Source organism: Micropterus salmoides, unplaced genomic scaffold (assembly GCF_014851395.1).
Source record: "Micropterus salmoides isolate LMB-PRFRI ecotype aquatic unplaced genomic scaffold, ASM1485139v1 Ms_hic_scaffold_1, whole genome shotgun sequence".
NCBI lineage: Eukaryota > Metazoa > Chordata > Actinopteri > Centrarchiformes > Centrarchidae > Micropterus > Micropterus salmoides.
Genome location: NW_024040040.1, coordinates 54,851,274 through 54,859,148, shown reverse-complemented (window position 1 = coordinate 54,859,148; position 7,875 = coordinate 54,851,274). Strand labels below are relative to the sequence as shown.

Here is a 7,875-nt window from a genome sequence, read left to right as displayed (position 1 = left end):
TAAAAATGAAAAATAATGAGGAAATTTCAATAAACTGTAACATACAAAAGGAAAAACAGATGATCTGTGCATGTCTCACTGTGCAGCAGTGTCTTGGACGGACAGATGGACACTCGCTGTGAACATTAGGACAGAGTTCAGGTGAAGTTCATCTGTGACTTTATGTAGGCCAGCTTACAGGGGAGAAGAGTTTTCCCGCCCGGGCTCGGTGCGTCGTGCACCTCTCCAGCCTCGCCCGTTACTCCCAGAACATCCACGCGTAACCTCGTAGATCAACACTAATGTAGAGAGCGGCCCTCAGAGAGGCAGAGGCGCCGCGGGGGGAGGACAGGGGGAGCAGGTTCAAAGCACACAACCTCAGAGAGAGATAATGCTGCGTTCGAGTCCGCTGGGAGTAACCGTCGGAAGAGTGTTTATGTCTGAACTCGTTTGATGCGTCAGACGGGAGGGTTCTCTCCGGTATTCCCAGCCTTTTCACACTGTGCTGAGCTGATCTCTCTCTGACCTGCAGACACTCATGTGTTTAACTCCGCCTGCGGTGTAGCTGCAATGCATTCTGGTCTCAGGTCTGCCTCGGGGAGGTAGACCAAAGTAACCAGTAAACGTGTTCGAGTCTGCCGCTACCAGAAAGCTGTATCGGGCTGGTTGAACCATCTGCGCAGTGGTGTAAGGACTGTTTACAAGGGCCCACAAGGGACAGCGGCAATTGCCGCGTTGATCGTGATCAGATGGCGTCATCCTCTCATTTGTACTGTGTTGACACAACGAGTTGCTTTTCTTGCTGGCTATCTGTTCTGTGGATTTCCACATACATCATGTCAGCTGCTGTGTGCTGGCGTGTTGCTGAGGCTACGTCCACACTGCTACGCTTTTGTTTTAAAACGGACTTTTTGCACGGACCGACCACGAGGTGGAACCGTTACCGGAAGGGAGTTCAAAGCTCAGCATTGTGTCTTTCTAACCAAAAGTGACTGACATGGCCATTTACATCACATTACATTATATTTACACATTTAGCTGACGCTCTGATCCAAAGTGTCTTTCTCGGGGACACATTGGTGGACATGTCACAGTGGGAATCGAACCGAGGCACGAGTCTTAAGCCTGATTTATAGCGTCCACTGTGTTGACTTCTGGTTTAGCTCTCCGCTAACTTTAATGGGGTAAAATTATAATCGTGCTGCTCTTCGAGACTTTTCAAATGTTATCGGACCGAATGGATCAAACTCTGAAACAAGTCATTTCTTTTGGGTTGTGATGCTCAAACAAACCGAAGTATAATTCAGGCTTTATCCAGTGCGGCTCTCCCATGTCCAGGTTCTGGAGCTGTGTTCCTGTTTAAAAGAGGATTTCTCTCAGTTCTGCTGCTTGTTTCTCTTCCTTCAATCTCACGTCCCTCCATCGTTTTATACCTCTTTCTTTTTCTCCCTCCGTCTGTCTCTGGTGATAAACTGTTTCCTCTGCTTGTCTGCAGGTGCGGTTTGATTTAGAGGAGGAGCAGGTGGTGAAAGAGAGGTGGGATTTAATGCTCCTCTCTTCCTCCTCCTGCTCTCACGTAGAGTAGAAAGACAAGACAAAGACAGATAGAGAGAAAAGGAGAGACATGGGGGAGAAAGTGGTAACCAGAGAGCAGGAGAGAGGGAAAGGAGGAGAGGGTGAGTCATTTCTTAAACATAACGAGGTAACGAGAGAACAGATGTGCAGCTGCAGACACGTTTTACTGCTCCAGGAGAGGAGGAGGAGGATACATGAGAGGAGACGAGACGAGAGGAGGAAAGATGAAGAGGGGATGCAGAAATGGAAATGAGGAGATGAGAAGAGGGAGTAAGAGGAGGAAACAAGGAAAGGAAAGTAAAAGAAGTAGAGGAGATGATAAGAAAAGAGGACAGGAGAGGAGACGAGAAAAGGAAGAGAGGATAGGAAACAAAGAGAGGAGATAAGAGGACAAAGGGACAGGTGAGGAGAGGATACGAGGAGTAAAAGATGAGAGGAGGAAAGGACATGAGGGAAGGAGAAGAAGGGAAAAGACGAAAAAACAAAGAAGAGTAGAGGAGGTGAAAGCAGGAAGAGCACATGTGTTGGATGGAGGAGGAGGAGAGACGGGGGTGAAGGTGAGAGGTTGGGAGCTGTCACTCAAAGAAGAAGAGGAAGAGGAAGTAATAGATTCTGTTTTTACAGCTTTAGCGGAGGACAGGAAGAAATAAACAGAAACAGGCTCGATGAATGAACGTTGCCGTACATGAAACATCAGCTGTGTGTGAAGCTCACAGCTAAAGGAGCTTCATTTTTACTTTCACCTCCAAAATCTTAAACTTTCACCAATGATTGAAAAACTGTCAGTGGAAACCGGACTTCCACCCAGGAGAGTTCATTTTCTGTGTGAAACAAAAAGTCGACATTGATTGTTTTTTGTGGAGTTGCAAAGGTTACTCAAGCTGCGTAAGCTCTGGTTTTTAACCCTAACCATGAGCCTTTTTCCCCCAAAGTGCCTAAAAATAACCAAATGAAATCTCCACTTTTATTGTTAAAGGAGGAGAAAGGATGCTCAAGTCAGAAGGTGCACACAGCTCAGGTGAAGGTTTTAATGGTTGTCTGAGATTATAACCTTCATGAGGGGAGGATTTAGGGCAGGACGGGTGGACCAGACCACGTTGGTCCGGTTCCACCAAAACCGTGACGCACTGTATGGACCACAGCAGGTTTAGTGTGGTCGTTTTGTGCCGACACTGTGATTGACCCAACTGGATTTAAATAGAAATAAACCCTAACCAGCGGATCCGAAACCTTTTCTGTTCAACATCTGAAGGTTCAGGGTGTCTTTGGTTGAATTCAAACTTTCCCTCCACACGTCTGTCCTGAGCCGACCCTCAGCTCTGTGCAGAAATATAGGCTCAGTCCATCTCGGGGGGTGCAGGTGATCCAGGGACAGAGAGAAATGTTTTCAGGCTCGCTCGCCCACTGAACCAATCAGATTGATGCATTTCTAGGTTGAGTTCCTCTAAAGTTTAACGGGGGCAGAAGATAAAACGTTACGGCAGAAAAACACAGAAACATTGACCTGAGCCGACCTCCAAACATCAAACATCAAACCAGGAGGAGATGAAAAGAAATTAATCGATTGATTGATGAAGAGCAGCAGAAGGATGAGACCGAGCGAGGATGGAGAGAAAGGAGAGGAGGCAACACTTAGACAGTGAGTTCTGTTGGTTTTAAATGATCTACAATCAATATTATACCTTAAAGATGGACTGAGTTGCTTTCATGCTGCAAAGACAGAAAATAAATATATTTAGAAGTATAATTAATAAATATAATACAATCATGTAATAAGAATGAAAAATAAAAATGTAAAACTTTTAAATAAATTAATAAAATAAGTATACAAATATAATACAATAAAATATTAAAACATACAACTGACATTAGCAATACTATCAAAATAAAATATTACATTTAATAAATTAAAATAAAGTTAAAAATGTAACAAGTAAAATGAATAATACATCTAATTTATGTATAAGGAATTAAAAGGTGCCATTACATAAATACATTTTAAAAAAGTAATGAATTAAACAATAATTATAATTAATAACTATGAAACTAAAACTACAAAATATTAAAATAATCCATTAAACATTTGTATATTAAACATTTAAAAATATGGAAAATATAAAACGCTAATCTAAATGCAAAAAACGTATACCAACCATTAAGATCACCCCCCCCCCTTCTTTCCCTCCCTGTGCAGACCTGGTCTCTGTTTCTGATTCAGGTCCCGGTGACCTTGCTGAGGACACGCCGCCTGTGTTCGCCCGTCACAGAGACTCTGCAATCAGCTCCACATTTACATTCAGACGGCCGCGCCTCCGCTCGGCCCGCTGGAATGTAAATTTACCCAGAGGTCAGCTGGGGACTCGTGCGGACTGAAGAGGGAGGAGGAGGGTGACATCGCAGCCTCACACCTGACCTCACACCTGACCTCACATGACATTTACCAGCCGGTCTGAAACCACCAGGAATTCATCAGAGAAGAGGTCACGGAGTAAAACCGCAGCTTTGCAGCCTGGTTTAAGTGAAATGTACACGATAATCTCATCGAGTGTGAAAAAGTGAAAGATGTCTGTTGGTGCCGGAGTGAGACATCTCAACAACAGACTGATATAAACTCATTCAGGGGCCCCATAATCCCAGAACAGGGGGCCTCCTGACCTTTCCTCCTGCACTGGGAGAAGGAACAGCAACATTTCTTATGCAAGAAACAACCAATCATCTCGTCCATTTCACGTCATCCAGGTATCCGTACATCATCTCCTATATTTGATTAATTGATTCATTAATGGCACCACAATAAGGTCAAAGCTGCGACTTGAATATCCTGTTAGAAATATGTAAATCTGACAGCTCGTAGCTGATGGGAATGTTCTCATGCTCCTCAGAGGAGTCCGTCTGTAGTTTAATTTTCCTTCCGATCTTTAAAAAGCTCTGATAATACGAAGCTCACAGACTCTTCTGGCCTGAGTATGTTTTCTTATTAGTTTTCCTGACAGGGATCTTCATCATCTGGAGTCTCACACAAAGTGTTAAAGGCCACAGATCCCCTGAACTTCTGTCTGCTGCTGCTCTCTGGAGGTGTTGCTGCCGCGGCCTCACGGCGAACTGGTGGTAAAAACTCTGGCGGTCATCTAAGGTCGCACGCTCGCCATCGAAAAAAAAAGAAAAAAAGAGCAGCTCATTGAGATTCAGAGGAGAGAGGCTGGACGTGACTCCTCTGTGCGCTCTGACCCTCTGCAGAGGAAGACTGCAGATCCTCCTTTGTTTCCAGAGGGAGTAATGACTCACTCACGTTCCCCGCCGGCGGCTGGTTGCTCTCTCAGAAGTCGTTCTGTGCAGCTTCGGGTTCACTGACTTTATTGCAGTGTGGTTTGGCTCTGAGTGGGATCAAAGTGTGATCTGGAGGAGTACGGAGGCCTTTTCACTTCAGTGTTGCTGCTTTCCATTAACACGCTGTTTCAACTGGGACCTGAGCAGCGCATCGCTGTCCCCTGTAAATATCAGGATTTATTCATGCGTGTAGGAGTAACATAATGATTAGTTGATTCCTCCTGTGCAGATTTAGATTAGTGAGTCATTAATGTAAAACGTGTTACATCTCAAAACTACAAGTCCTTGGTTTTTGAATCTGCCTCTGTTTTCTGTGTACCTGCACACCACTGTCCTATTCACCAGTGTCAACGTGAATTGAGCCCGTCGCCTTGAAGTTCTGCTCCGGACATGTCTCGAAGACTTGAAAAATGATATATTGATGCTGTTCCACTGATCAACAGGTGGCGGTGACGCAGCACGAAACGCAGCAATACGCCAACAAAGGCAGTGAAGAAGAAGAAGACCGTCAGCTGGTAAACATGGATGTAAATAATCCAGGTTTAAAAAAAAAAAAAAGAAAAAATGACTTTCACAAAACACACAGCGAGGTTTGGACATCACGCTGAATATTAACAGAAACTTTGTTAGTTTACTAGAAAGGTCCACAGAGCACCTTCAAAGGCACTGAGACCTACAGTGAGTCCACCCCCCACATCTTTGTAAATGTGACGACACTGAAGACATGACTCTTAGCTCCAGTGTAAAGCAGTGAGCGTGCAGCTTGTATAACAGTGTAAAGTAGTGAGCGTGCAGCTTGTATAACAGTGTAAAGTAGCGAGCGTGCAGCTTGTAGAACAGTGTAAAGTAGTGAGCGTGCAGCTTGTATAACAGTGTAAAGTAGTGAGCGTGCAGCTTGTGTAACAGTGTAAATCTGCTGTCCCCTCAAAATAACACATGACACAGCCGTTAATGTCTAAACCGCTGGCAACAAAAGTGAGGACAGTCCCTTCAGTGGAAACCTGTGAACTTTATGCCCAAGAGGGTTCAGGCAGTGCCGGAAAATAATGGTGGCCACACAAAATATTAACACGAGTTTAGACATTAACGGCTGTGTGATGTGTTATTTTGAGGGGACAGCAGATTTACACTGTTACACAAGCTGCACGCTCACTACTTTACACTGTTATACAAGCTGCACGCTCACTACTTTACACTGGAGCTAAGAGTCATTTCTTCAGTGTAGATAAAATCAGATATTTACAAAGATGTGAGGGGTGGACTCACTTTTGAGAGATACTGTAACAAATGAGCAGGTTTGAGATTAACGTAGTTGTAGATTAATTTTACCACCTTCCAGCCAATCACAAACCAGTCCTCTCTGAGCCGTTAATCTCACTCTGGTCACTCTGTCAGGTGCGTTTCTTTTCTTTCCCACAGTGACACCTGTGCAGAGGCGTACCTGTGTGACCTGAGCAGATGCGACCCCGCCCGCCCCCGCAAACCTTCATTAAAGCTGATGAACCGTGGACCGGGCGGGTGGCGGCTTCAGCCTCCACGGGGTCACATCAGGACACACACTCACTTGAAGTGGCTGGAGGTGTTTCATTTCATTTCTCATTCAGGGGCTGAGGGAGGCTGCTCTGTTCTGCATGAGAGACATTTACATTTAACACAGCTATTCGACCTACATACGCTCCTGGAGAGAGAAAGAGGACGGGGTGAATGTGAAAAAGAAGAGATGGGGAGAGGTGTTGAAAGAAAAGAGAGAGAGTGTCTCGCTGAATTTGAATATGAAAGCATCCGTTTTTCTACAGTGCAGCCTGAAGGTGCGGCACTAACAGGATGACACGTCAGTTCAAACCATGAACTGAAAGGAACTCCAGCAGCATCTCGCTCTCTCACTCTTTAGATATGTGATAAGAAGCATAAATATTTCCTCAGATTTTCTGGGATAACGGTTTTTAATTTTGCAAAGACACCCTGACCTGATTTCTCCCGTCGTGCATCCTGAAACTCAGGCAGGAAAAAGTCAACAGGCGGTTTCATCTGGCCGACCACTGACTCTGTTAATCCGCAGCCAGGAGTCTGTGCAGGGTTTAAAGCTAGACTAAAGCTTTGATATGGCTTTACATCACACTCTTTGAAAAGTGATTGTAAATATGTGACAGCTGCAGGTTTAACTTTGAATAAAGATATTTGTGGTAAGAGTCATTAGTTTGTTATGGGCCAAATAATTCCACTGAATATGTCGCTGGTTTAAACTACTGATCGTAAGCCAACAAACCGCCCAGAGGTGACGGCCCTTTAAGCCATGTTTCCATGTTCTCCATCCTCTCCATCACTCTGTTTCTTCAGTCCAGCCTGAGCAGGACAACACACTCATCTACCTACTTCTAATCCCATCGGCTCGTCTGTAAACTCGGCTCCTCTCTGCCTGATGGAGGACGGAGGTGTAAGGCTTTAAAAGTCAAACTGCAGGTGCGTTCGTTTCATCTACATAATGTACTGCAGCTTCTCATGACGGTGGGAGGAAGCATGTGGAAATGAGCTGCCTCATTTACATTCTGCACCGCTGGAAAAGCTACTGGACCTCTTCTGATGAGGTGCTTTTGAAACAGGTGAACAGCCGGTACAGGAGTGGGATGTTTTGCTGGCTGCAATGGTCCCAGTTTGAAAGTGATCGTGTGCTTGTTAGAGCCTGTTAGGTCAGACAGCAGCAGTTCAGTGACTGGACTGTCACATTGAGTGTATGTAACTGTGCATTCAGATCAAATGCAAATTTAATCCACGCAACGTTTTCTTCACGGGGGGTTCATCGCTGGACTACTGCGAATAAACGCAGCCCACCATTACTACAGCTCTATGAACCGAAAAGGAAACATTCTGCTGTGATTAAATAGAAATAAACGGATCAAACTGATGCCGAAATAACTACAATATGATGCAGATTTGTTAAACATATGAATTCATGCTTTGTCAGGTCTGTCAGCAGGACGACAACTTCTAAACCGT

At 44.8% G+C, this 7,875-nt stretch overlaps 1 long non-coding RNA gene across 1 annotated transcript; it reads left to right on the top strand.

Annotated features, from left to right (window-relative positions):
* Positions 1 to 4,484: 4,484 nt before the first annotated feature.
* LOC119897232 lies at positions 4,485 to 7,074 on the top strand. Its single transcript, XR_005443381.1, has 2 exons — positions 4,485 to 5,396; positions 6,301 to 7,074. It is a non-coding gene; the product is annotated as an uncharacterized LOC119897232 (long non-coding RNA).
* Positions 7,075 to 7,875: the final 801 nt, after the last annotated feature.